The sequence below is a fragment of the Mandrillus leucophaeus genome, unplaced genomic scaffold, assembly GCF_000951045.1.
Source record: "Mandrillus leucophaeus isolate KB7577 unplaced genomic scaffold, Mleu.le_1.0 Scaffold330, whole genome shotgun sequence".
Lineage (NCBI taxonomy): Eukaryota > Metazoa > Chordata > Mammalia > Primates > Cercopithecidae > Mandrillus > Mandrillus leucophaeus.
This window is the reverse complement of record NW_012103477.1, coordinates 994,609-1,002,863: the sequence shown is the minus strand read 5'-3', so window position 1 is coordinate 1,002,863 and position 8,255 is coordinate 994,609. Positions and strand designations below refer to the sequence as shown.

Genomic DNA, 8,255 nt, shown 5'->3' with positions numbered 1-8,255 from the left:
CGGGAAGCAGCTGCCGCCTCTCACGAACACATTCTTAATTCAGTGATTTCACTCCCTGGTGCTTGCCAAGGTATTGGATACCTGAGAAGCCAAAGATTCACATTCTCTACAGAGGCAGCTGCTGCCCCCATCCTGGCCTGCTCAGAAGACTCTAAAGGCTGTTAGTGAGCAACAGAGCTGTGTGCTGAGCCCTGCCTGCCGCCCGGGTACCCTCCGAGAGCAATCCTGAGAGCGTCCCAGGAAAAGGCCGGCAAGGCCGCCACGCCTGCCGCACCGGCTTCATTCCCCTGTCTCATCCTGCCCCCTGGCGTCGGGACTGCAGACACCTGAGCTGGCTCCTAACTAAGGCGGCCAAGGATGGCTCTCCAGGCGGCCGTCCCCTACTCAACAGGGGTCTGCACCAGTCCTCCTCCGGGAAGGATGCCCTGCAGAGACCCACATGGCCATGAAGACGGGGAGTCCAGGTCTAACTCGATCTCAGCTCCTCCTTGCTGTGTGATCCTGAGCAAGGTGTGTCCCCTCTGTGCGCCTCCATCTCCCCAGGTGTCAACAGTGGGCAATGAAAGAACCCATCTGTCTCAGAGGGTTGCCGGGAGAATCACGAGATGATCTGAGCAAGAGGATCTGTGCCAGGCCCAAGCCAGGGCCCCCTCAAAACATGCAGCCCTCAGAGGGGCTCAGCCACCAGCAGGTCTACGGCACCACCCACGGCATAGCCACACAGCCAGGGGCTCCTCCTCTCCCAGAATGCCCGCCTCCCCCAGTGCCAGCCGCTGCTGTTGCAGGTGAACAGCCTATTCTCTGCACAAGTGGGAGCCTGCAGCCACATAGAAGTTAGGGTAGCTGGGGTGCTGCATTGCTTCTGAGTCCGCACATCCTGCTTCTCCTTCATCCTCGGGAGACTCTCGGGGACCCAGTGCCCAGCTTGAGAGAGAACTGGAAACTCCAGGCCTGGACCACAGGAGCTCAGTGGCAGCCCTGCCATTTCAGGGAGTCAGACGTCCCTGACGCTGGGCATCCTCGCAGCAGAGTTTAAAAAGCCATTGCTAGGAAAAGCCCCACTGGGAACATCACGCTGAAAATCTCTGTTTGGATGCAGCGCTTTGCCCCAAGGGTGCCGACAACCACAGACACGGGTGCTATGTGCACCAAACCATCAACACTCCACTGACCTTAAAATGTGCTGACTTCTTTAAAACCCCAGGAAGAAATTAATAACAACATCTAGGGCAAAGATAACGAATTTTTCACTGAGTGGGAAGGCTGGCCTCTGGTTTGGAGAAGAGTCCGGGTCAAACTGGGTCCAGCCAAGTGAGGAACCTCAGTCCGGTTCCCATGGCCTTGGGGTCGGACGAGGCCTTCACAGCCTGGGGACCCGTTTTCCTCACCCCAGTGACAGGGTGGAAGTCACCTTACAAATCACCACGGTGCACACCCCCGGGCTGCAGCAGCCCATGCTCTGCAGACATGCAAATATTACGACAACATTATCTGCACGGCTCCCTGCAGGAAGGTTGCATCCCCTTAGCAGCGCGACCAAAAAATTTTTAGTAAATTAAAAAATTACTCAAAAGAACATTTCTCTCTCACTGAGAAAAAGGCAGGGTGCCTCCTTTTTCCTGAGAGGAAAAATCCTCTGTAAAATCTCTCTCTTTGTAATCAGGCACATACAATAGGCATTAGTTCCAGGGAATTTCAACAGAAATCAGAAATAAAAAGAGATAAGAAAGTTCCAACCAGCCTCCGAAAAGGGGCATTCCAGACCCACCAGGGAGATATTCTATTCCCTTTTCTCCTCAGTTCACTTGTGTGTGGGGGCAGGAATGCCTGCAGTAAGATTTTAATCCTGCCCCAAAGAGGCCTGACCTCTGTCCTCAGCCACTGGGAGGTGACCTCCACGATGTCCTGCCTGATAGGAGTCATTGTTTGCCCAGGGCCTTGGGTCACATGGGAGAGTCCAGTGATGTGACTCAGGGTGGAGGACAGCCACCATGATGGCCTCAGAGTGGGGCTGGCCATGCCAGAAAGACCAACAGTGTCAATGGAGGGTGGGAGATGGGGCCACGTGGTGTCAATCAGCCCAAGGACAGAGACTGGCCACGTGGGTGGTCACTCCATCAGCCGTGCCCATGTAATGGGGCCCCAGTGAGAACCTGGACACTGTGGCTTGAGGCTGGCCCTGACTCATGCTACCACATCGACGCAGGAGAGTCACACGTCCCAGTCCCACAGGGAAGGGACAGCAGGAGCTCCGCTCGGGGCACTTTTCCTGGACTCTGTCCCCTGCCTCCCCTCCTTCGGCCGATCTTAAATCTGTATCCTTTCCCGGTAAGGAATTGACATATGTAGATGTTGCTCCCACCCAGACAGGCTGGCTCCCTTTCTGGCTTCTGCCATGACTAGAGGCTTCCTGAGGCCTCCCCAGCAGCTGAGCAGGTGCCACCTTGCTCCCCGTACAGCCTGCAGACCCGGGAGCCAATTACACCTCTTTTCTTCATAAATCACCCAGTCTCAGGAATTTCTTCACAGCAGTTCAAGAATGGACTAATACAGAAACCACAACTGTGAGTGTAACAGCTTTCAGGGAGTTCCGGGAGTCCCTCCAGTGAATCATCGAATCCGAGGGTGGCCCTAGGTGCCTGAACTTGTGATAGGTACCAGGGTGAGGACTTGTGTGGACTGTGTCCTTGACCTTTGTAACTGGCCTGAACTCTTATTGAGAGAGTGTGTGTGTGTGTGTGTGTGTGTGTGTGTGTGTGTGAGAGAGAGAGAGAGAGAGGAGAGAGAGAGACAGAGAAAGAGAGAGACAGAGAGAGAGAGAGAGAGGAGAGAGAGAGAGAGAAACAGAGAAATTCCCGATCTGATATACATCTATTTTCCGGAATACTAAAGTTATACATCTTGGAACTGACAAATCCAAGGGGAAAATTATCCCCACCCCAGCCTCTAAATTCACGCAACTGAGTTAGCTTGAGAACGTCCAAGAATTCCAGACGGTTAAGTCCAAAATTCGAGATCAGGCACAGACATTGTCAGCTGCTCCTGGTCCGAGAGCCAACACCCCTAGAAACCCAGAGACACACGTGGAGGCCAGATAATCACCAGGACTGGCTCCACTCTGTGCCCAGACTTTGAAAAGAAGGATGGAGCCAGGCGGCGGGGGAACCTGCGCTAGAATAAGACGAGGTGAAACCACTGCACGAGGTGGCCTGGAGGGAGCCGGGAGCAAGCCAGCCCTGCAAAGCCCCCACCTGAGAAGCCAGGTTACGCCCGCCCCATCAGTTCACACCCGTGGCGGCTGCGAGCGGGCGGTGGTGACCCCGGCTCTGCACTCAAGTTTGCGGACGCTGCCGTTCATGCAGCACTTAGCTGCCTCGAGACGCACTGACCTGAATCTGTTCTGGATTCTTAGCAAGCAGCATGACAAGGAAGTCACAGTCGCAGGGACCTCGGTAGGCAAGTGTCCTTCGAGGAAAGTGGGGAATCCTCCGTGCGGCGGAGCGAGCCTGGGCGAGCAGAGACCGGCCGTCGGCCATTCCACTCCCGGGGCCCACGAGCAGGGCAGACCCCTCCCGACCGATGTAGAGAAGTCTCGTCTCTGAAACATGCCACCAACACACAGTCTCTACTGTCCTGCGTCCCTAAAAGCAGACTGATGCCTATTCACGGCTCACTTTCAAGTGGCTGAGACACTAGGCGGGAAGGCCCACAAGTCCCACCCCACCATCCAGCCGCACCCCTGCCTTCCCGCCCCAGCCCTGCCTTCCCACCGCACCCTTGCCTTGCGGCTCGCTCTTTCCTGCATCTTCCCACGGCCTGTGCTGCCCCTAGGGGGCCCTCATGGCCTTTACTGTCAGCTAGTGAGGACAAAGCACCCCATGACATCTCGGTAGCTCAGATGAAACCTGTTTGATTTGAAAGCTGATGATTTTAGCTCCCGAAGGCCACATGTGGGAATCGACCTGGACTTGAGGGCCATGGTTCCCAGTCCTGCTGGGTCTGTGTCCTGCCAAAATGCAACACCCATGAGAACTGGGCAGGGCCCCACGGTGTCTCCTCCTGGTTGGCCTTGACGTGTGTCAGTGGCAGCCGAGGACGGATGCTTGGGTTTCAACAAAGGCAACCGATCACACAGCGCCGCCAAGAGAGGCTGCGGGGCAGGGGAACCTCAGAACCCTGTAGTCTCCGCCCTGGGTGCACACAGTTCTTCAGGAAGTCCTCATCCTGCCCACGGCCTGAGCACGGCTACACGGCCACGGAGGGAAAAACAGCTGCCCGTCTATGACTAGTACGTTTTCAGGAAAACCCATTTATCTGTCGGCTGTCCCTGCTATGCCCCTGATGTTTGGCCAAGTGAGCCTACGGGGTGCTGGGCACAAGAGCATCTGTGAGTGGGAGGCAGACATGGATCTGCAGGGAGGGACCTGTCCACACGCCCGCTCCCAGCCTGAACCTCACTCTGCCATCGGCACGATCCCTGGCCAGTTTCCACCACCAGCGGCCCCTGCTTGAAGGCAAGAGAGCTCTCAAAATAGGGCTTTTCATCTTGGTTTTTCTCTTTCTGACTGCCCAAAGGTTCTCATAAAATGGCATTTCTTTTTTCATCCAGCTGGAAGTTCAGCCTTTTCCAAGCTCTGTAAATCCCAGGCCTTTTCTTCAAAGGACACTGCAGCGTGATCCCAGTGGAGGGCTGGCAGCGAGACGCAATGTGGCCCACCACTCGGAGCTTTTGTGCTGGATGACGTTGGAGTTCACGATTTGAATATTTCTCCCTGGTGCGCGGTTTCACTGATACCCAAATGGAGTGCGTTCTTCACATGGTCAGGGCAAGCAGAGACTACAGGGTTCCCGAGGTTCCCCTGCTCTGCATCCTCTCTCTGCAGCTGTGGGCGTGCACCGTGACTCCCCATGGAGGGTGCAGCTCCACCCCGGCGGGAGCAGCACCCACAGCTCCCACGGCCCTGCCTGTGCGCTGCCTGCAGTGCTCTGCAACGTGCGTGCAGACAGCCCAACAAACGTCTGATGAATGAAACCAGTGGACTCCACCAGGAGACAAGTCCTGGCCTCCACTGGAGCATCTCTATGGGGCCTGTGTCGGTGAAAAGTGGAAGCAAGCGAGTTCTCCTAGGTAGACCTCCACATCCTGCCTACTTACACAGTGATTGTGAGCTGCCATCAATAAGAGCAGATGCACAATTTCTAGAACACACACAATTAGGTGCCCATAAAAAACAGAAACCAAAAATTAAAAGACAAGTGAATGAGAAAGAACAAAACAAAACCACAATATTGAGAAACTTTAAGGAAGGCTCAAATTTCCCGGTAAGGGGCAGAGAGGGGCCAGGGCTGGGCATGAGCCCGGGAAGAGACAGCCAGGCCGGGCTGACCCAGCTGGGTCAAGCCATGGGTCATGACCTCCAGGAGACCACAGAGCACCAGACTGGGGCAGGCGCCATGGACCCGCTGCTGCCTCCTGATCCCAGCAAGTTGTAGGATATGTGAAGCAGAAAATGATCTACTCTACTCAAACATGGTCATGTCACAGACTATTATCAGTCTACAAAGTGGGCTTTGTAAGAGTCCAGGGGCTGTTCAGCCCCCAGTGAGAGCCCCAAGGGGGCAGGCATTGGGCCCCTCAACCCGCACCTCCTTCACCATCTCTGCACGGCGCCGACAGTTCCTACGTACTTCACACCTGATTCTGACGCCACCAACTCCAGAAGAGACCCTCTGCCCCATGCTGGTGGCTCCCTGAGGTTTCTGGGCATCTTCCAACTGCCCCAGGGGGAGCCCTGTGAGTCTATCGGGCGCCCTACCAGGCTCGGAGCCTACATCCTTCTCTGCTATGTCCTTCATTCAGGGCAGGACCTTGGCAAAGGCTCACGGGGCAGACACGGGAGGAGCTGCGATACTTTCCGACAGCAGACGGCTGTCCTACCTCAGGGTTATTTTTGCCCAGCTAAGTCGGGTGGACCAAGAGGATAGGAGAGGGTGGGCTATTAAGAAAACATTAGTTTAGGTCAACTCAAAGAGAACGTTTCTTTCTTTTTTATGACGAAGTCTCACTCTGTCACCCAAGGCTGGAGTGCAGTGGCGCGATGACATTTTAAAAGCATGCTGCAAGCTTTTTCCCCTGCCTTCTCCCTCTCTCTCTCTCTCTACCTATTACGTCTTTCTTTTAATTATAAAGGGCCAGTATGCAAGAGACAACCCCTCCTCATACAGGCCACCATCTGTTGGCAGGAACACGATGTGCTCTGGCCGGGGTGGCCTCAGTTAACCAGTCTCCCGACTGCCAGTCAGTTGGAAAATCTCTTCAGCTTTCTCACTGGCCCTGCAGTGTCTGTCAAAGGCAAATACTGAGCCGGGGCACAGCAGTGTTTAAGTTGGAATCTGTGGTATGGGCAAGAATGCAAAGTTCCTCCAATCCACAATCCTCAAGTTCTCTGTGTGTGTCTCACCCCCAGCCAGTCAGCCAGCCCGCCAATGTCCCCTGGGTATCACCAGCCTCCGTTAACAAAATACGGATCCTGCCTTTCGGGGACTTACAGTTCACGTGGGGGGCCAGCCACGTACACACCGGCACAGACTTCACACACCTGCCACCAAGAGGAGTCTCCCTGTGCCCTGACCTGGCCGGGCAGGGGCACAGCTAATCAGGAATAAGAACGGAAGCAGACACTGGGAACCCGGAAGCCATGGCGCAGAGGTGGCTTCGGCCGAGCCTGGTTTTCTGCTCCCTCCAGGGTCTCCTGCAATTCCACATGGCAGCTTGAGGTAGAGCGGGGGAGAGAATTCAAGATTGGCTCCTCTGCCCACGCCAACACCTCCCACTTCGTCAGGAGGGGTAGCCTGTCCAGACAGGGCTCCACTGCACATTCAGCCCTGACTAGGAGGCCTTGTTTCCCCGGGGTGGGCCTGAAAGGGGCCTGAATCCTAGAGGATGAGGGATGGAGAGGGGGCCCCAGCCACTTCCTCCCAGGATCCTTGCCTGACACCCCCAGCCCTGTGCTGTTGCCCATGTGGGCTCTCCCCCGTGGCTCTCATCACATTGCAAATGTACAATTCTGTGTGATGATTCCACGCCTGGGCTCGTGCCTGGCCCAGTCCCCAGCACATGGTGGAACCTGATACGTTGAGTGAATTAGTGGATGTGCTATGCTCTCTGTGGGATAGAGGGGGAGAAACGGGCCTGGCCCACCACGGGGTCCTGGTGGAAGAGTGCAGAACGCTACAAAAGCAGTAACCGGATGACTGAATCTGGGGGGCAAGGGGGCATCCAGGAAGGGCCCCCTGAGGACAGGAGATTTAAGCCAAGTTGAGATTTGAGGAATGGATTAGCCAGGCAAAACGTGGGCTGGGGGGCTGGGGAAAGAAGGTTTTCAGGCAGAGGGAAGTGGGGAAGAGGCTTTGCAGCGGTCAGGGGCTCAGGGAGGCAATGTGGACAGCAGAGGGGCAGGGGAGCAGGTGCTGGGACTCTGTGCGTCTGTGCGTCTGGACTCCCTGGAGCAGGAAGCGGCAACAGTGGGCAAGCTCAGGAGCCCTTCTGCACACTCATTCAACAAACAGCTGCTGGGCACCCACAGTGTGCCAGGCACCGTGCCAGGACTTACAGGCCACTCTAAGACTATGGCTCTGGATCCCAGAAGCAGGGAACACCCCAACAGCTGTGGGCCACCCACCCAGAGGAAAAGGTGAGACCAGCCGTGGGGCTTCAAAGTCTAGAATTAACAGCAACCGGCATCTGATAGGATGTGGGCAGGGCGAGAGAGACGTTCGCGAATGGCCTGGGTGTCAGGCCTCAGCAGCTGGGAGGCCAGAAACCATCCTCATCCCAGACCCGGGGAGGGGACAGACCACAGTGGTGAAGTGAAGGAGAGTGCCCTTTGGGATGTTCAAGTCCACATGGCTCGGAGCCCAGAGCCCCCTTCGGGCGGGTGAGGCCAGGCAGTGAGGCGTTTACATCAACTGGCACCAACCACAAACAAGACAGGCAAACCAGCCAAGCCCCAGTGGATGAGAACTCTGAGCTCCCAAGGACTGGGAAATAAAACCACTGAACCAAGCTTATTATGAAACCAATCTCTGCGAAAATGGGACAGGCTAGGTGTTTAACAAAGTATCGCTGGCTCTCATTTTTTTCTGAACAGCTGGCAGCGATTATATTAAGTTTCCGTTTCGAATGGATTTCCTGCCAGTTACACATTTGTCTCCTCCCCTGCTGTACAACATGGGAAAAAACACGGGAGAATCGC

The 8,255-nt window shown here is 55.7% G+C and overlaps 1 long non-coding RNA gene across 1 annotated transcript in view; it reads right to left on the bottom strand.

The window, feature by feature from the left end:
* LOC105545498 overlaps positions 1–8,255 on the bottom strand; it is a 23,737-nt gene that overhangs the window by 9,861 nt on the left and 5,621 nt on the right. The gene's annotated exons all lie outside the window — the stretch shown is intronic.